General features: G+C 35.9%; 1 pseudogene; it reads right to left on the bottom strand.

Annotated features, from left to right (window-relative positions):
• Positions 1–11,999: 11,999 nt before the first annotated feature.
• Positions 12,000–14,826, bottom strand: LOC143404431 (S-adenosylmethionine decarboxylase proenzyme 1-like; annotated as a pseudogene).
• Between the last annotated feature and the right edge of the window lie 6,390 nt (positions 14,827–21,216).

A 21,216-nucleotide genomic window follows, 5' to 3' on the forward strand; every position in this document is an offset into this window, starting at 1 on the left:
AATGTAAACCCCAGTATAGCAGCAGGGACTTTGTGTATGTAGTTTATTGCTGTATGACTAGGGACTTTAGCACAGAAGATCTTAAATTAATTATTAATAAATGAATGACTATAAAGGGACACTTGGAGAGTACTTGTCTTTTTCTTAGGGAAGGGCTAAGGACTATAAGATGCAATGTTCATATAATTTTTAAAAACTCACTCCTGAATAATTATTTGAGGCTAAGAAAGTAATGTTATCTCTTTTCTCCACCCCCCCCCCATTTCCCTCTTAATGACTTCATTTTTTATTTTTTGGAATTAGACTGGTTTTGGTAAAACTAGTGAATTTAAAAGTGGATTGGTAAATTTTGGATAATTTTTTCTAGTACATTTTTGATACACTGTAGAGTAGAAGCAGTTTTTAAGTGATACCTATGTAAAAAGATACATATTCCCATAAAAAAGGAAGATTTTGAAGAAATAGCTTATTAAAATTCATCATTTGTTTCTTTAAAGAAATTTGTTAGCAAAACATGTCCTTAATTAATTTTGGTCTCATTTACTTGAATATACACTTTTTCTAGAAGTGGAAAAACCTGTTTTTCATTTTATTAAAAGAATATTTTTATAAGCTTGAATGAACCCTATAAATAGACCTCTTTATTAGAATAGCAAAGAAACCACTTTTGGGAACCAGTATTATATTAAATGTTTTTTCTTTTTTCTCAATGTCAAATGTTTATTTTAAGCATTTTAGAAAAATGCTTCAATATTGCCACTGGGTTGGGTTGACTTTGTCCTTATTTGTTTGATAAGACCATTTAACATGCTTTTAAGTGTTTGGGATTAACCTTGCTTTTTTTTTTTTTTTTTTTTTTGCTTAAAGGAAATATAGAGGGAAAGTTTGTTATGCAATATTCTACATACTTCTTTGGAAATTTCATTCTTCAAAATAAACTTCTCCCTGGGGAGTTTAAAATTCCAACTTTAGAAAAGTACAGTTGATATTAAATCAAGAAAGGAGAAAGTCCTTTTCATTCAAGATGTTTTTTTTGTGAAAGTTATGAGATGGCATGCCTGCAGCTCAGTAGATATTGAACAGTGACCCCTTGTTCTTGACCTTTGCTCAAGAAATCAGATGCAAGTTGCCAGCATGTTTGTGTCTGTTCTTGCCTAACATTCTTTTCCCAGTAAAACTCACTCTTTAACCTAAGAGCAAGTTTGAATCATTAGGTAAGTGAAAACCGCTTGTCTGAACTGGTAGCTAAGAAATGTCAGTACATAAAGTGCTGTCCGTCTGAGGTTATTTATGAAGCTGTAGTTTGATCTGTATTATATCAAAACACCTGTAAAGTCAAGCAAACTGTACATAAAAGCAGCTGCAGTAGTGTCTTTTTTCTTCAACATTTTATTATGAAAAATTTCAAATATAAAGAAATGCTGAACATTATTTACATAAGTGTAAGCATTTTCCTATATTTGCTTGAATATTTGTCTGTCCATTATCTTATTTTTGGTGCATTTCAAAGTAAGTTACAGGCATTGGTGCAATCCACAGTGTGTCATTTTGGAAAACAAAAAAAATGAATTAGTGGTAAATTTTGTGTGACTATAACTAACCTCTAAAAGTATCATATGATTTGTGAATTTGCCACAGTATTAGAATTTTTCACTATTTGAAACATCCAATTGTGTTATAGTCTAAAAAGTATTAAGTATTTTGGGTAGCTTGTGGTTTTTTCCACATTACTGTTAGCTATCCTAGACTTCCACCATTCACAGTCTTTGCAATTTCTACCATATTCAAGAACTACCTGTGATATTATTGTTTTATTTCTCTTAATATATGTATATATATTTTCGGCAGTACTGAGAATTGGGCCTATGGGTGTTCTACTAATGAGCTTCATCCAGAACCCTTTTTATTTTTTATTTTAGACAGGGTCTCTAAAGTTGCCCAGCTGACCTAGAACTTACAGTCCTCTCACTGAACTTTCATTCCTCCTGCCTTAGCCTCTCAAGTTGCTGGTATTATAGGCATGTGCCACTGTGCTGGGCTCTCTAAAAAACATTTTTAAAATTAAGTTTATTTTTAGGGTAAAACTTCATATTGCCCCATAAGCAGAAATTTAGCATCACTTGTCATTAACAAGCATAGTCTTTCCTGTATACCACAATAAATTCATAGCGATTAAGATAATTTGAGATATTAAGATGTATTAAGATAATTAAAGTATGTGTTCTATGTACAGTTCTGTACACCTTGGAATGCATACAGTATTCTGGAAAACACTGAATTAGTCTCCATCCTTCCTTTTCCCAACACAAATATGGAAACAAAAAAGGGCTGGGGTTGTAGCTCAGTGGTAGAGTGCTTGCCTAACACATGTGAGGCACTGGGTTCCATTCTTAGCACTATAAATAGATAGATAAATAAATAAATGTCTACCAATAACTAAAAAAATATTTAAAAGAAAAAGTCAAAGCTAGATTGGAAATCTATGGCAGAGCTAGGGAAGGTCTGGCTGCCACCTCCCTAAACACCACCCTAAGATTGTACACCTAGCAAGGGTCATTTTTCATGAACTTTCTAGACCCCAATCTGGTAGGAACAGAGCTAAAGCCCAATCCTTGCAGCCTGAATTTCTTCCTTAGGGACTTCTCTGCTGTGGCCCTGACCACATTTTCTTCTTCATTTTTTTCTTTTCATACCTGTAACACTCCTATCACATATCTTTCCCTGAACTCTAAAAGGGTGATAAGAGACCAATAACAGACCTATTTTTCCCTCCTAAATTTAGAACCAAGACATAGGAGCTGGATATGTGGAAATCAAGATGCCATGTTTACTACTGATAAAGTTAATCTATAGAATATGACATGAATTTACAGCCAAATGGGCTTCGTCACCTGGCCACTGGCAGAGTTACTGGAAAATAGGCCTCTTCTGGCAGGGGGTGGAGCCTGTCAGCATTATTTTTTTAAGAATCTGCATCACCGTGCGTGCGTGTGTGTGTGTGTGTGAGAGAGAGAGAGACAGACAGACAGACAGACATGTACTAGGAGAGAGACAGTGGTGAGAACTCAGAAGGCACACAGCCAAGCATGCTCAAATTCTCAGTTCACCACTCAGAGAAAGCCATTTTTTGAGACTTGGAGAACAGTAAATGAGGAGGGCAGAGTGAAGTTATAGGTGACCCTCTCATACCTTCTTCTCTTGAGAGTTGGAGAATAATTTCCTCCCTCTTATGGAAACAGGAAAAGTACAGGATTTTATCTCCTAATAAATGCCTCCTATTGCTTCCTCCTATAGTAACCGAAGGTTACACATAAACTTCAGGACTTTTCTACAAATGGAGCAGGAAATAGAAATGATGCACTGTGCATTGGGAGCCAAAAACAACACACAAAGATTCTCCGAGTAATTGTTAAGCAATTACTTTCATGGCACACCTCATTTATTTGCCAAGTGGTAAAAAATTGGGCATATTCACCTTTATTGATAAATTCTTTCATTTTCAGATCCCTGTGGCCATGTGCTAGACATCCCAACTGGTCTTTCCATTCCCAATAGAATCCACCACCTCCTCCTCCTCTACCTCCAGGGAAAATTTGCCTTCTGCAATCTCATTTGGAATCTTATTATATAATTAAAATACTAAGGTGTTAATTACCTGAATAAGATACTAAGGTATTTAATGATGTGTAGGTTTTATTTGTACTTTATTTTTAAATGGGGGCATATTAAACCCATTTTCAAGACTAACCCTAAGAAAGTATCAGAGGAAACTCTTAGTTTCTCTTGGTTCTGTTAATAGCCATATGTCCAAACATATCTAGTTGTATACTTTATATAGAGAATATTTATAGTAACACTATGAAAAATGTGTGTGTTATAAACATGAGATTTGTGTAGGAGCACAATATTGCAGGTGAGAGCATAGACTCTGGAGGCAGACTTGGCTTGTATCCTGCTGTCACTTGATTGCACTGTAATCAGTAATGTGGCGTCTGTTAACAGTTTTCAGCAATAAACAACCACTGTGAAATTACAAAGGCCTATTATAAAAATATTCAAGTAATACAGACCTATTAAAGTATTACCTTTGCTTCAAAGTAATCTAGAGTGAGGGCTATAGATTAAAGATTAGCCACATACCGTCTTTGTTAAAATTGAGGGTGGTAAAAGTCTGATCTTTGCTTTACACTCTTCCCTTCTTCCTTTCCATTTTTCAGAAATAGAATAACTACCATTTTGATGACTTACTTCTAGGTTTTCATATGCAGAGAAATATGACTATCTATACCTTGGTATAAATACACATACATCTTTTTTACACAAATAGGGTCATATTGTACAACTTGACCTTTCCCTTGCTAATTTGTGGACTTCTTTCCTTATAAGAATGAACAAACCTGTAATTATTGCTCATCACAAATAAAGAGTAATCCTTGTTTTGGATGAACATAATGTATTTTTCTATTTTTCTATCAATGGGCATGTAACTTCCTTCCATCCATTAATGTTTTCATGGCTAATATACCTCTCTTCAGTACTAGAAGTCAACACTTTGACTTTGTCAGCTTTCCATTAACAGTCTCCACCCATAGTTTTCTCGAATCCTCTGAAATCCAGGGCGTCCCTTAAACCTGCGAGGAGCCTGACCTTCACAGGACAAGAGAAGGAAAAAGAAATAAAAAGTAACTTTCTACTAGTATTATATTTAAGTCACTGTGCAAACTCTGCTTTCCTGAGAAAGTATGGCTAAGGAATTTATTTTCAAGTTGGCTCTTTAATCCATAAGGTGAAGAAATTTCTTTTTCATTTTTTAAATTCTAAATCATATTTTTTAAAAATAGTTTTAGTTGTAGATGGACACTATACCTTTATTTTATTTATTTTTATGTGAGTGCTGAGGATCAAACCCAGTGCTTCACATGTGCCAGGCAAGCACTCTACCACTGAGCTACAACCTCAGTAAAATCACATTTTAAAATTATTTTTTGGAGGTACGCTTCTTATGTGACTCTTTATGTTTTCTCCTTTCTTTCCATATAGAGAAAGCAGTCAACAAATAAGTAAAATTTCCTACTGGATTTTCACTCCAACTTTGGAATCTTTATGAGTTTATGCTAGGCTGAATAATGACCCTAAAGATATCCATGCCCTAATCCCTGGAGCCTATGAATGTTACTTTATATGGCAAAAGTATTTAATAGATATAATTAAGGACTTAAAGATGGAGGGATTTCCCCAGGATATCCAGATGGGCCCTAATGGTAATTACAAGTGTCCTTATAAAAGGGAGGCAGAGGGAGATTTGACTATAGAAGGGAGAAGGTGATGGATAGATTCGAGTGGTACAGCTGGGAGCCAAGGAATACCAGCTGCCACTGGAAGGTGGCAGAGGCACGGAATGGATTCTCACCAGAGCCTCCAGAAGGAACCAGCCCTGCTGTCACCTTGACTTTAGCCCCACAAGGCTTATTTCAGACTTCTGGCCTCTAGGAGAGAAAGAGAACAAATATCCTATTGTTTTAAGCTATTGAGTTCATAATAATTTATTAAGAAACTAATACTGAGGTGCAGGCCTATAATCCCAGGAGACTGGGGAAGGAGGATGGGAAGTTCAAGATCAGCCTCAGCAACTTAGTGAGGCCCTAGGCAACTTAGCAAGACCCTGTCTCAAAATAAGAAATAAAATCAAAAACAAAAAAGAAACAAATACTGAGCTCTGTTCACAATACTGTGTAATTAATTTTTGTCATTTTTTCAATTTGTTACTTATTGTTCTTGTTGGTTTCTTTTCCTTCAATGAGTGTTTTTTCCCATATTTTTTTTATTGGTGCATTATAATTGTACATAATGGTGGGATTTGTTGTTACATATTCATACATGCATACAATATAACAATGTAATTTGGTTGATATTATTACTCAGTGTTTCTTCTTTCCCTTCCTTCCTCCCTCCCCCCTGGTTCCTTTCCTGTGAAAGAGACCTTTTGACCCTTTCCCTGAGTTTGGCTTCCTTCACTTAACATAATGTTCACAAGTTCCATCCATTTCTGCAAATTACATAATTGCATTTTTTCTTTATGGCTGAATAAATCTTCATTTCTATATTTTCCTTATCAATAGATAAAGAAAATTTTCTTTATCTATTCATCCTTTGATGGAAACCTAGACTGGTGTTCATGGTTTGGCAGTTGTAAATTATGCTGCTATAAACATGGGTATGCCTGTGTCCCATAGTATAAAGACTTTAATTCTTCAGGATAAATATCAAGGAGTGGTATAATTCAATTCATATGGTGGTTCTATTCCTAGTTTTTTTTTGAGGAAACTTTATGCTGATTTCCATAGTGATTGTACTAATTTACATCCCACCAACAGTGTAAGTATCCATTTTTCTTTACATCCTCTTCAGCATTTATTATTGTTTGTATATTTGCTGACTGCCATTCTGGCTGAAGTGAGATGAGATTTCAGGGTAGTTTTTGATTTGCATTTCCCTAAGTGCTACCGATATTGAACATTTTTTCATATATTTGTGGGCTATTTGTATTTCTTTCTTTATTTTTTTCTTTTTGTGTTTGTTTAGTTCATTTGCCCATTAACTAACTGGTGTGTGTGTGTGTGTGTGTGTGTGTGTGTGTGTGTGTATGTGTGTGTGTGTATGTGTGTGTGTGTGAAGTATTTTGAATTCTTTATATATGCTGAATATTAATCCTCTATCAGAAGAGTATCTAGCAAAGATTTTCTCTCATTCTGTAGGTTCTCTCTTCTCATGCTTTTTTCATTTACTGTGCTAATCTTTTCAATTTGATGTCATCCCACTTATTAATTCTTGGCATTGTTTCCTGAGCTTTAGAAGTTCAGTTGAGAAGGCACTGCCTATGCCAATCTGTTGGAGTTTGATTCTATGTTTTCTACTAGGAGTTGCATAGTTTCTGGTCTGATTCCTAGGTCTTTAGTCCATTGTTAATGGACTTTTGTGTAGGGTAAGTGATAGGGATCCAGTAGTCTTCTACATAGAACCAATTATTTAAAAGGTTATCTTTTCTCCAGTGAATGTTTTTGGCATTTGTCAAGAATCAGTTGACTATATCTCTTAGTGTGCTGGGAGCCATCAGCCAGGTAGGTATGACAATCTCCTTGCCAGCTTACTCCCATGCTGTCTAGTGGAAGGACTTCTGAAAGGTGACCTTGCTCAAGGACCAGGGCGGTTTAGCATAATAGGAGATTAGGGTGTTCCCCCTTTAGAATAGGGCAGTTTAGCATAATAGGAGATTAGGGTGTTCCCCCTTTAGAATAGGGCGTATCCTGCTGCTGAGTTCCTCTTGAGTTCTTAGGGTCAGACAGTATATTTTGGGAGACAGAAGCCCATGTGGAGTGGATTTGGGCAGAGTAGTGGATTTGGGCAGAGTAGTGGATTTGGGCAGAGAACGTGAATTCCCCCAGAACGTGTTTGTAGACGGGCGGTGTGAGTTCGGGAATAAAGAATTGCTGTTTGAATCTACAAGCTGTGTGGTGACTCCTGATTTGTGCCCAGCCAGAGACTGCGGCATTAGTGTTTGTCTCTGTGTCTTCTATTCTGCACCATTAGTCTATGTGTCTGTTTTTATGCCAGTATCATGTGGTTTTTGGTACTATGGCTTTTTAATACAATTTGAGGTCAACTATTGTGATGCCTCCAGAATTGCTTTTTTGGCTTTGGATTGCTTTGGCTATTCTAGGTCTTTAATTCTTCCAAATGAATTTTAGGACTATTTCTTCTAGTTCTATGAAGAATGTCATTCGGCATTTTGATGGGGGTTGCATTGAATCTGTATGTTGTTTTTGGTAGTGTGGTCATTTAAGAATATTAATTCTGGGGTTGGAGTTGTGATTCTGTAAGAGTAGTAGAGCACTTGCCTAGCACATCTGAGGCCCTGGGTTCAATCCTCAGCACCACATAAAAATAAATAAATAAATAAAATAAAGGTATTGTGTCCAATTACAACTAAAAAAATAAATATTTTAAAAAAAGAATATTAATTTTGCCTATCCAGGAACATAAAAGGCTTTTCCATCTTCTTCAATTTTTTCTTCAATATTTTATAGTTTTCATTATAGACATCTTTCACCGCCTTGGTTATATTTATTCCTAGATTTTTTAAGGCTATTTTCCTGATTTCTTTCTCATCAGATTCATTATTGGTGTATAGGAAAACTATTGATTTTTGTACATTGATTTTGTAACCTGCTACTTTACTGAATTTTTTTATTAGCCCCAACAGTCTTTTGGTGGAGTTTCTTTTGGATCTTTTAAGTATAGAATCCATATCATCTGCAAAGTAATAATTATTCTTCCTTTCATATTTTTATACCTCTTATTTCCTTCTCTTGCCTAATTGCTGGGGCTAGAATTTTTAGTATTGTATGAAATAGGAGTGGTGAGAGTGGAAATCCTTATCTTGTTCCAGATTTTAAAGGAGATGCTTTCAGTTTTTCCCCAACTATGATGTTGGCTTTGATTTTGTTATATTTTGTCGTATGTAGCCTTTATGATGATGTTAGGTGGGTTCCTTCTATCTCTAGTTTCTTTGGTGTTCTTTATGAATGGGTGCTGAATTTCATTGAAGGCTTTCTCACCATCTATTGAGGCAACTAAGGGGTTTTTGTACTTAATTTTATTTACGTGATGAATTATATTTATTGATTTGTGTATGTTAAGCCATCCTTGCACCCCTGGGATAAAACCAACTTGGTCATGATGTGCAGTCTTCTAATATGTTGTTTAATATCATTTGCTAATATTAAGGATTTTTGCATCTAAGTTTATCAGGAATATTGGTCTATAGTTTTCTTCATGTGTATCTAACTGGTTTTGGTATGAGTGTGATATTGGCCTCATAGAATGAAGCCTGGAAGTGTTCCATTCCTTTATATTTTATGGAATAATTTGAAAAACATTGTCATTAGTTTTTCTTTAAGGGTCTAATAAAATTCAACTGAAAATCCATCTGGTCCTCAGCTTTTTATTACTGCTTCTGTCTCATTGCTGGTTATTGGTCTGTTTAAGTTTTCTCTGTCCTCTTGATTCAGTTTTGACATGTTATATGTGTCTAGAAATGTATCAGTTTCTTCTAGATTTTCCAATGTATTGAAGTATAAGTTTTCAAAATAGTCCATAATGATCATCTGGATTTCTGTGATGACTGTGATGATTTCTCCTTTTTCATTTCCAATTTTAATTATCTGCGTCTTCTCTCTTTACTTGGGTTAGTTTGGCTAAGGATTTATCAATCTTATTTATCTTCTAAGAACCAACTCCGATTCATTGATCCTTGTGTGTATTTGTGTATGTGGGTGTTTTCTCAATTTCTTTGATTTCAGCTCTGATCTTAATTATTTCCTTCCTTTTACTGGTTTTGCAGTTGATTTGTTCATGTTTTTTTCAAGGGCCTCGAGGCACGTAATTAGGTTATTTGGGATCTTTCTGATTTTCTTCTGTAGGCACTCATATCTATAAATGTTCCTCTTAGAACTGCCTTCAGTGTCTCAGAGGTTTTAGTATGTTGTATCACTATTCTCATTTTATTTTAGAATTTAAAAAAATTTCCCCTGATTTTTCTATCACCCATATTCATTCAGAAATGTATCATTCAATCTCCATGTGTTTATATAATTTCTGTTATACAGGGGTTATTTAATGTTGACTTATAATTTGAACTCAAGATATTTACTGAACCACATCCTCTGCCCTTTTTAGTTTTATTTTGAGATAGGTTCTTAATAAATTGCTTAGACTGGCCTCAAGTTTGCAATCCTCCTGCCTCAGCCTGCCAAGTTGCTGGAATTACAGGCATGCACCCCCATATCCAGATCTATCATTATATCTTCTTTGATGTATTATTAATTTTAGCATATGAAGTAACATTCTTTGTCTCTTTTTTTAAAGCAAGCTTTTATTGAAACTTAAATTGTGATACAGAAACACATATCAACTTATTTAAGTCCAATACAAAGAGAGAAATTATGGCACTAAAATTTTCCTTCTTCTATCACACGAGGATAGATTCTATCCAGTCTACAGTTTTCATTTCTCTAGGCTTTGTTTCATACAAATTTGTGCAAGTTTTCAACATTAGAAGTTTTAAAATTATTAGGGAAAAGGAAAAAAATTAATAAATAAAAATAAGACCTCAAGCCAACAAGCATTACCAGTCTACAGGGATACTGCTCCAAAACAAAATCCACGTTGAGTATAGGTCCTCACAACAGAGCAAGTCAAAACATTAGGTGCTATGCTCATTACAGAATCAGACAGATCAAGCTGATTGAAAGCTTCCTCATTGAAACAGTTAGTCAATAGCATACTTGAGATATAAGTCAAACAGTGTTCCAACATTGTGATTTCAAATCAAGTAGATTTTATGTTTAGAAACACTGAAGATGTGTTTCATTTATAAGTATGGAAGGAATAAAGCATTAATCCAGAAATTATGAAGAAAATATTGTGAGTTCAAGAAATACAAAATGTAGTCATTTTTTTCTGTTCTCTCAGTTGCTTAAATACCATAGTATTTGCAAATACAGCTAAAAGATCCCAACTCTTGAAAGCCTATATACCGAATCATTTCCCATTGAATATTTTTAGAATTTTAATTTTTAAAAATCTATCCATACATTCCGCTATATGATAATATCTGAATAATATGGACAGTTTTCATTCTGGGCAGTCATTCATTTGATCTTGTGGATACCGTGGTGGAAAGAATATGATGCAGGAACAGATGAACATGCACATGTGTTACTTAATCACAGAACTTCTAAGTCTTAATATGGAAAAACGCTGATTCTGCTTTGAACCAAAGTTTACAATACACTATTAAAGGAAATTACTGGCAATGGCTACTAAAAGTAAAATTTAAGTAGATGATCCAAGATGACAGGACTTAATGAATCCAGGACAACCTATATGCTAAATCTCCCTACTTATCTACTTAGTGATAAAAATCCTTTTATTCCACTACGTAGGAAGTTAGTACAGGCATGGTACTCCATTAGAAGCTAATCTCATTTATGAGAGAGCACAGCATAGCATGGGGTATACAGTTCAGTAAACCCTAATCTCAATCTACAACTCTCCACGTCCTCCCTGCTAGTCAACATTGGAGATGCTTAAAATTATTTTGTGGGAGACATGTAATTTTGTCACTTATCTTCCAAAAGAGCCCATGCCATTAAAAAGGAGGCCAAATTAATATGCCCTTAAAAGAACATTAAGCCCAGGGACTTTTTCTCATTCTGGCACCTGGGGTATAAGATTAATATATAAACCCCCAGTGTAAATACATTGCTTCATTTGTGGGGCTGGAGGGGAAGACACCAGGTTGAGGGAAGAAATCAAAGGACTACAAATGCAGAAACAATTATTAAAATAGTAATACACAAAATGAGTAATTAGAATAATTTTCTTAAGGACTTGTGAAAGAAAAATGTAATTGCAGTTGCCAAAAACATCTCTATGAAGTAGAAACTGGTTTCAATAACATTAGTAGAGAGTATGTTCTAGAAAGTCGAGGTAACTGGATATAAAATTCTGGCAGCAATTTAATAGAACAGTCCCAGATGGTTCAGCTGAGGCCGACACCTAATGAGGATGAAAGCCTTGTCTGTGGGGAATTTTGGACAATACCTGCAGAAATATTATACCGTGCATAAGCCAGTCGAAATTGTTTTCACAAGTGTCATAAAGTTTAATATAGTAAAAGTTTTTTTCTGAATGCACTTCAATTTCACAGCAGGAGTGGCATAGAATGCCTAAACACAGAAGACAGCCTCCATGCAAGATATCTAACTCCTTGGTATAATAATGCATACTCTTCAAAATGATTACACTATCATTAATCTAGGGCTTTCTGCAACTACAGGTGGTGGTTATGGAAAGCATGGCCCCCAGTACCAACATCTATAAAGCAGCCACCCACCTTCTGTGGGTGTTCTCTTTTTGAATTTTTTTCGTCATTTTCCTTAATCAACTCTGCTGTGCTGCTTCTTGGCAAGATTAGTAAAAACAAAGTTGTAATCATTTAACTAACATAGCACTCTGGCAATCGAGACGAGTTCTAAATGCCACACAGTGCTTTCTTCTGGTGTGAATATATTTTGTATACAACTGGAGATATGAAAAATTGTGCTCTATAGGTGTAATATGAATTGTAATGCATTTCTTCTGGGGTGAAGAAAGCACTGTGTGGCATTCAGAACTCTGATTAACAAACCAGGTGGTCACAAATTTTCCTGGCTTGAAGACTTCCCAAACTTCCCTGATCAGATCATCATAAGAGCTCTGACTTAAGTTTGTTTCAAAACTCACATAAGAAAATTCTGGTTCTGGAGTGATGTGAATAATCCAATAAGTTCCATTCTTTTTTATTCCATTCATTGATTACCCACAAGGATTGAACAGTATGGCATCAATGACAAAACCTGGTATCAGGTCACAAATTCCACTCTCACGAGTGACACCCTTTGCAGTAACACCATCTTTCATGTAGAATTGGTTCGTAACTGCTGGGTCAAGCTCAGTCATCAAAATTTTCAGGGTTTAAATGCCGAATGTTTTCCCTGATATAAGGAGGCTGACTCATAGTGGGGTTGGGAGGGGGAGCATGGGAAGATTAGACAAACTCTAGATAAGGCAAAGGGGAGGGAAAGGAAGTGGGGGGAAGGGGGTAAAAAAGATGAAAGAATGACATTATTACCCTAAGTACATGTATGGAAACACGAATGGTGTGAATATATTTTGTATACAACCAGAGATATGAAAAATTGTGCTCTACGTGTGTAATATGAATTGTAATGCATTTTGCTGTCATATACAACAAATTAGAATAAAAAATTTTTAAAAATTTCCAGGGTTTTATCAGGCTGACTTATTACCTGACTCTCTGGGAAATCCAGAGTATACAAGTACCAACAGTCAGAATTCATATGTCCCGTAAAATGCACTGTTCCATTTGGGAAAATTGCATCTATTTCTTCCTGGAAATTCTGGTGTGGGTATCCTTGATGAGAAGACTTCATGAAATTCTTACAAGAATAAAAGAAGCTTTGAATTGAGTCAAACCCACTGTAATCCTTAGCAAGCTTCAACAGGGGAACCAGTGCTTTCAGCAAGAGGGTGGTACCAAATGTCTTCAAAATGACACGTCTCTTGGAGACAAACACACTACTCTCATAAGCTTCCTTATAATCTAGATTGAGGTTCCCCTCTCCCTTATAGGTGTGGTATCCATAGACTTTGTGTTAATTCTGGTTTTGCTGCAAGAGAAAAAGTCTGCGAGTGGGATCCAAGGGCCCACACCTAGCCATTCCTATTTGGGTCCTGGTCATTAGTCTGAGTTTTTGCCTCTTCTTTTCATTGTATTATTATTTTTTTAATATTTATTTTTTAGTTGTAGTTGGACATAATACCTTTATTTTATTTATTTATTTTTATGTGGTGCTGATGATCGAACCTAGGGCCTCACAGGTGCAAGGCAAGCCCTCTACCCCTAAGCCACAACCTCTGCCCTATTCATTGTATTAAAGTGCTACGAAAGTTTGAGTGTGGCTAACTTTAAAAATAACTATTGTAAGAAAATGCTAAAACTGAGAAAAAAGGAAAACCACATGTATAATATATATATATATATATATATATATATATATATATATATATATATATAGTAAAAGAAAGGAAAAAGAGTTAATAAAAAGTGAAAAAAATTGTCTCCATTGAGGTGTTCAAAACAGTTGTTGAGAATGGATGGCCACTACCTGTGCCCGACTGTTTTTCTTTCCATTTCTTCTTGAGCTAGGTTCAGAGAGAGAAACAGAGAGAGAGAGAGAGAGAGAGAGAGAGAGAGAGAGAGAGAGCGAGCGAGCATACACAAAGTCTGGGGGTTGTGAAGCCCTTTCTCTTTTTGAGTTGCTCCCTGAGCTGTCAACTGGAGTAGCTTAAAACTGAAGCTGATTGAAATAGATCTCAGCTTCCCTCTCATCAGTATAAAGTAGGATGGAATGAGAGGTTCTGTTGATTGAAGTTCTGTCCACACAGACCTGGATCAATGCACTCCCCAGTTGGGACTGCTGTAGAGTTCTGTAAGGGGAGTTCCACTGGCTGGGGCTTAGGTCTAATTTAGTGTTGGGGCCTTTGTTGGGTGATATCTGCTCTGGGGAGATTAGATCACCACACCCCTATGGCCAGGCAGATACTGATCACTGCTTGGAATCTGGATCTTAGAAACCTCCCAAAAATTCTACTCATGGGTCAGGAGAGCCTATCCTTTACACACTGCACCCATGAATATGGTCTTAGTTCCTGAATGTATTCACACTGCCTGTTCAGATTCCCAACCCTCAACTGGTCTTGTGAGCTACCAGACTCAAAGGAAAAGTGAATTTCACTCCTCTTTGTTTTTCTGACTTGAAAACACCTCAGCTCTCTACCTCCTAGTTGAGAAATACAGAGCACTTTTCAAATACTGGTTTGTTGTGCAGTCTCACAACTAAGTTCAGGCTGCTTTCCTAGCTTACACATCCATCCTTCGTGTTTCTCTCAACCCTCCCCTCAGTGGTGAACTAGCGCTGCTGTTGCCACAACTGGCTTTGTTCCATTTAACTCTTTCTTGTTCTTTGTTCAGTGCACCCGAATTTCCGAGTCTCTTAGACACTCTGTCCAATGTTGAATTTTAGTGCATTCCCTCGTTCACCCACCTTACTAAGAAGCAGTACTTCCTCTGCTTGAATCCTGAGCCATGGAGCAACTGGAGATGCAACCTTCCTGTAATTTGCTATCCTGAATCTCTTCCATGAGCGTGTTGTAGACAACAGAACAAAGTTGTATATTTACAACTTGTAGTTAAGGAGTTCATCATGGCCTTTTGTGTTGTAAAGAGGGGCTTTCTACCTCCTAAACTTATTTGTTTCTTGCCCTCCCCACCCCACTCTAGCTGCAACAGACTCCTGTTCCCTTGCTTGGATTTGGTCCAGTGTCAGCACAGTCTGACTGCCCCTCCATGGAACTCCCCACTCTCCTCCTATCCCAGTGGTTCTTGGGGAGGAAAGAATGAACACTCTCCCACTCTGGGGACATTTGGAAATGTCTGGAGACATTATTTGTTGTCATAACTGAGGAAGTGCATGTCGTGGGTAGAGATCAGGGAGGCTGTTAAGCATCCTATAATACAGAGGATAGTCCCACAATGAAGAAGTATGATGCTCAGAGATCAACCGTGCCAAGGTTGAGAAACCCCATTTAGTTCCTGCACCCCAGCTCCACTTGCCTGCATTCAGAAAACTCTTACTCAGAAGCAGTTCAGTTAGACAGCTTTCTTGGAATTGCTTGTTTTCCTTGTCTCCTCCTTCTGACTAATGATTTCTAATCTGGACTGTGCATCTGTCCATCTCCAGTCATCACAGGTCATTCTCACATGTAGCAAAGATCAGGAAGAATTCCTTTCTCAAGTGCGCATTCCTTGGGGTAGTTAATGAATGAAGCAACTTAAATGAAGCAACTTAAGTATTTTCAAGTTCAGAACACTATTTTGCAAATTCTTGCAGATTTTCATTCTTTGCTGAGTGACTATGCTTTAACAAGAAATTTAAAAAAATATCTATTTATTTATTTATTTAGTTGCAGTTGGACACAATGTCTTCATTTTATTCATCTATGTGGTGCTGAGGATGGAAACCAGGGCCCCGCACGTGCTAGACGAGTGCTCCACCGCTGAGCCACAGTCCCAGCCACTTTAACAAGAATTTTGATGTTAAAAAATATTCAAATCCATCAGAAACAATTCTCTTATATTCTTTATTTTTCACTTGCCTGATCTTTGTTTAGCTGTCACTAATGGATTTAAGAAAAAAGTCTCATAGTGGGCACAGTGATGCATGCCTGTAGTCCCACCTATTTGAGAGGTGGAGGCAAGAGGATTGCAAATTTAAGGTCAGCCTGGACAATTCAGCAAGACCCTGTATTAAAATAAAAAAATAAAAAGAGGCCGGGAAGTAGATAGTGGTAGAATGCTTGCCAAGCATGCACAGGTCTTGGGGTTAATCCTCATTATCAAATTTAAAAAAAAAAATCTGACTTTATTTATTTTTATAGAAATGGCTTCCTTAAAAATTGCAACAATATGGAACAGTAGAAAGACAAAAGTAAAACCATCAGAACACTGAACATGGTTAGGTTACATATTGTTGAATATCCTTTCAGATATGTCATACTCCATAAAATGTGTATATGTTTGTGTGTATGACATCTTATAAAAACAGGGCCATATATATATACTGGTTTATATTTTTCTTTTTTAGTAACAATGCTATGTCCTTGGTATATTTCCTGGCCAATACATATAGATCTACATCATAATTTTAATAAATTTTTAGTATTACCCTTTATAGCTCTTTAATAATTAACATAATCAACTCCCACTGATGGACATTTAAGTGGTTTCTAATCATTCACTATTATAAACAGTGCTGATATGAACAACCTTGTGAAACAGCATGACATGAAGGCAAGGTTGATATGGTAAAACTCTCAGCTCTGCTGTGTAACTTTAGATGTTACTAAATTTGTCCCTCAGTTTTCCCATAAATAAAATGAAAATATTATGATACCTAATATTTGATAGAACTGTGAGAATCAGCTAAGTTAATATATGTAGTAGTACCTATTATATATATTAGCACATAACATCTCATAAAAGTTGTGTACTCTTCTAATATCTTTTCATTTGTCAGATATGTGGTTTGCAAATATTTTTTTTCCTTGTCTATAACTTTTCATCTTCTTAACAGGGCCTTTTGCACATAAAGTTATTGAGATCCAGTTTCATGGATTGTACTTTCAATGTCAAGTTTAAGAAATTTCCTCTAGGCCTGGGTGCTAAAGATTTTCTCTGATATTTCTAAAAGATTTATATTTTACATTTAAGTCCATGATCCATTTTGAGTTAAGATGCATAAAGATAGTACACTCATATTCATATCAGCATTTTTCACAAAAGCTAAACCATAGAGGCAACCTGACATCCATTAACAGATAATGGATGAAGGGATAAACAAAATGTGGTATAAACATACAGTAAGACATTAGTTAGCCTTAACAAAGGAAAGGAAATTGATGCATAGTACAATGCAAACGAAGAAGACATTCAGCTAGATCAAATAAATCAGGCACAGAAGGGCACCTGCCGCATGACTCCATTCATATGAGGTACTTAGAACAATCATTTTCATAGAAACAGAATGTAGACTGGCTATTGTCAGGGGTTCATGGGAGAGAGGAATACGGAGTTCCTGATGGGAACTGTGTTAAAACTTTGTACCATTTGGGGGAGAGTTAGCATCTTTATCATGCTGGGTCTTCCAATCCATAGAAGGAGTCTGTACTTACTTGTCTTCTTTGGTTTTTTTCATTAGTACTTTGTAATTTTCGGCAAAAAGATCTGTATATGTTTTAAATTTCATAGCATATTCTTTGTAGCAACTTGAAATGGAGGGTTTTTTTTTAACCTTTATTTATTTATTTTTAGGTGGTGCTGAAGATAGAACCCAGTGCCTCACACATGCTAGGCAAGCGCTTTACCATTTTGCCACAACCACAGTCCTAAATGGAGGTCTTTCAAAAATAGAGTCTGCAAACTGCTTTCTACTCCCCTATAAAGCTGTTCTTTCTTAAGGCTTCGCCAATATTGAGAATTATTCATATTCTTTATCAATGTACAGGCAAAGAATAATAGTTTCTTCTTTGATATCCCAGCAAAGTTGAACATCTTTTCATTTGTGTTTTGGCCATTTGTTTATTTACATTGATTAATTGCCTAATTTCTATTGAGATGTTGCTTTTTGTTAATTTATGAGTTCTTTGTATTTAGAGGCATTGATCCATTGTCTGTTTTGTATTGCAAATGATTTTTCCAAATTAAAAAATTCTTATTGAACTAGTATATGTGTGGGTGAAGATTATCTGGTTATGAGTGTGTACATAAATAAAAATTAAGTCAGCTACACATTTACGGTTTGTACATTTTACTGTTGACAAGTAATACTTCAATAAAAAGAAAGGTAATAAATAAAGAAATTCATTGGTTTTTTTTGTGTGTGGTAATTCCAACAAAATATAAAAGTTTGTAGTATATTCCACTTGCCAGAGATTTGTTCTGTTTATAATACTTACATTTATCCATTTTTAAGACATAATATTTACTTCATTCTGTTTTCTAATATAGTTATTTGAGTACATGGCTTATTATCTCTATTGGATAATGTGTATTAAAGGCAGGGATTTATTATAGAGTCCCTTTATAACCATTCTGGGAATAAATAAAAGAGAAATAAATAACACACTATTTGGGGGTAATTTCTAGTTATTTCATGTTATGGTTATTGAAGATCTATGTTTCAGACACTGTACTAGGAATTCTATTATTCTTCACAAGAGCCATACAAGGTGATCAATTGCTTAGCAGCAAACCATCCCCAAATTTAGTGGCTTACAATAATGATGTACTCACTTTGCTAAAAAGTTTTGTGTGGGCATACTTAGGCAGAGACAACTACTGTTCTCAGCATCCATTGGGTAGTTTGAAGGTTCAGGTTTGGAATAATTTGATGCCACATGCATTTAAATGATGGGGTCAATGCTGGCTGTTGGCTGAAACCTTAGCTGGGTTGTTGATTGGAATACCAGTATATGCCTCCTCTCGGTAGCTTGGACTACTTCACAGAAGTGGCTGGGTTCCAAGGCTGAGTGCCCAGGGAGAGAACCAGGAGAAAGCTGTGTTGTCTTGTACAACCTAGCGTCAAAAGTGACATAATGTCATTCATACTACATTCTGTTCTTGAAAGCAACCACACCACCTGCTAAATTTCTAGGGAACGGGAAATGGAGTTTGGGGTGTGGCAAGAATACGTGGGATGAGAAATACTGCTCTGAGAGTTCCTTTGACCTTGGCAGAAACTCATCATGATTAGTTTACTAAAATTTCTAAGAGGTTTAATGCTTAGAATTCTGACTCCAAAGCCATGAGTATGAGCTAGATATTTCTCTGATTTTTAGCGCCATTGACAAATATATCAATTCCTTTTATGTTTTATAAACAAATCCTTATGCATACCATTCATTTTCCATAGGAGGATCATCTATGAAATATTATTTTCCAATTATATTTAGACAATTTTGTGCTGCATAAGGTACTAATTTGTTTTAGAGTATTGTTTAATTCTTGGTTACTTTTTATCCATGGAAAGGAACTAGCATTTTTGAGGAAGCAGTGAAGAGAGAGCAGAGCATGCATGCATAAATAAATAAATAAATAAAGAAAGAAAGAAAGAAGAGAGAGCACAGCTTGTGTGGAGAATTGCATGGAGGGCAATGGCTTGAGTAGAAATAGAGGAGAGAAAAGCAGTAAAAGATGAACTTAAAAGTAAGAAGGGCTGTGTCCTAATCAGGAAAAGGGCTGAGACCCAATGCCCAAGGCAAGGAGGGATCTCTGAAAATTTTTAAATAGGGGAGTGATAAAGTTCAGATTTGAATTTTAAATGAACACTTCAGCTTCAGTGTTAAAAGCAGGAGATTCAGAGTGATAATTTAGTCACTTCTTGCATAATTTGTAGTTTGCGTAGAATATGGTATGCTCATTCAATCCATAGATACAAGTAATTTTCAACTTAGGAAAGGGTTGTTCTCCCCACCCTCCATTGGACTATCTTTGGCCATGCCCCTCTTCCTCCTGTGTTTTATTAACTGTGCATAGGTTTAAGTCTTATTCTGGATTTTTAGGTGATAGTTCAGCACATCTGTTCTAATGAGATGGAATTTCTCTAATCTACTTGAGTATATTAGGATAGGACAGGCCATGAAATAAATAAACCCAGAATTCTTCACAGTTGAACATGGGTAATTTTCCACTTGCAAAATGTCTGATACAGATTGAGAAACTTTTCTCTGTTTTATAAATTATTGGCATTGGAACACATAGTACGAGAAGTTAAAATTGGAGGATTTCATGAAATGATTTAAAGTCAGGCCTGGAGTGGCTTCTGTCACTTCCACCCACATCCTGTTGGCTGGAACTCAGTCAGACAGTCACGAGATTCTAATCTAACTGCAGAGGGGGCTGGCAAATTCAAAGGCACACAGGGACATTTGACAAGAACAGTGGTTTCTGACACCACCCTCTGCCCAGATTTTATACTCTCAGTCAACTAAAATTAAGATTCTCAGAATAAATGGATACAGAATCTTTTTGTTTCCAACTCTGTTTAAATCGTATCATCTCTGAGGACTAAATTCCTCATCAATATTACCTAGTAGAGCTTGAGTGGATTTGTAGGGTTTGCTTTCCTAGTGCTATGCTGATAGCCTGCTGGAGAAATTCAAACAAAATTCTGTTAGCTTGAAAAAATAAAATAGAGTGGTGCTTACATGTTTCCCTGGTTGATATAGATTGGGTTGAGAGGAACACATAAAATGCCTTTCTACTTTTTAAACAGGTGTCTCTCTTCTTTTAAGATAATGTTTACTTTTTTTCCTTTTTCTAAGTATAAGACTTTAGGGCCTATATAATTGTTAAACTAAATTAGTTGGCTACTGATATGTGTAAATTATTTATCCAATGGGTTAAAACTGTGGAATGTATTGGAAAGTTGAATGTTAATTAAACATCGGCTAGGGCTGGAGTTGTGGCTCAGTGGTAGAGTGCTTGCTTAGCATGCATGAGGCACTGGGTTCGATCCTCAGCACCACATAAAACTAAAAAATTAAAAAAAATTTAAACATTGGCTATTGGGAGTTACATTGTAATAAAAATATACTACAAAAAAGGTAAGTTACTCCCTTTGATACTTCAAGTCACCTCAGAATCCCAAAGTAGTTCAGCATTATTATTATTATTTCACATATATTTACAGCATTTAGACTTCACAAATTACTTTCATTTGTTTTATTTAATCTTTATAGTTCCATGCCATGGGAATTATCCTATTTGTTGGATGAAGAAATGAAGGTGATTTGCCCAGCATTATAAACCTAGTGAGTGGCTGAGCTTGTGCTGCACTGGGCTCTCTCTGTTCTAACGACATTGAAAACCTATTGCCCAGTCCTACAGACATGACTCTTAGCTGAATTGTGCTGACACTTGAATGAACCTTGAATTTGGTCATCAAAATGATAAATCCTTAAAAAGTTGCCTAA

Source organism: Callospermophilus lateralis, chromosome 7, assembly GCF_048772815.1.
Source record: "Callospermophilus lateralis isolate mCalLat2 chromosome 7, mCalLat2.hap1, whole genome shotgun sequence".
Lineage (NCBI taxonomy): Eukaryota > Metazoa > Chordata > Mammalia > Rodentia > Sciuridae > Callospermophilus > Callospermophilus lateralis.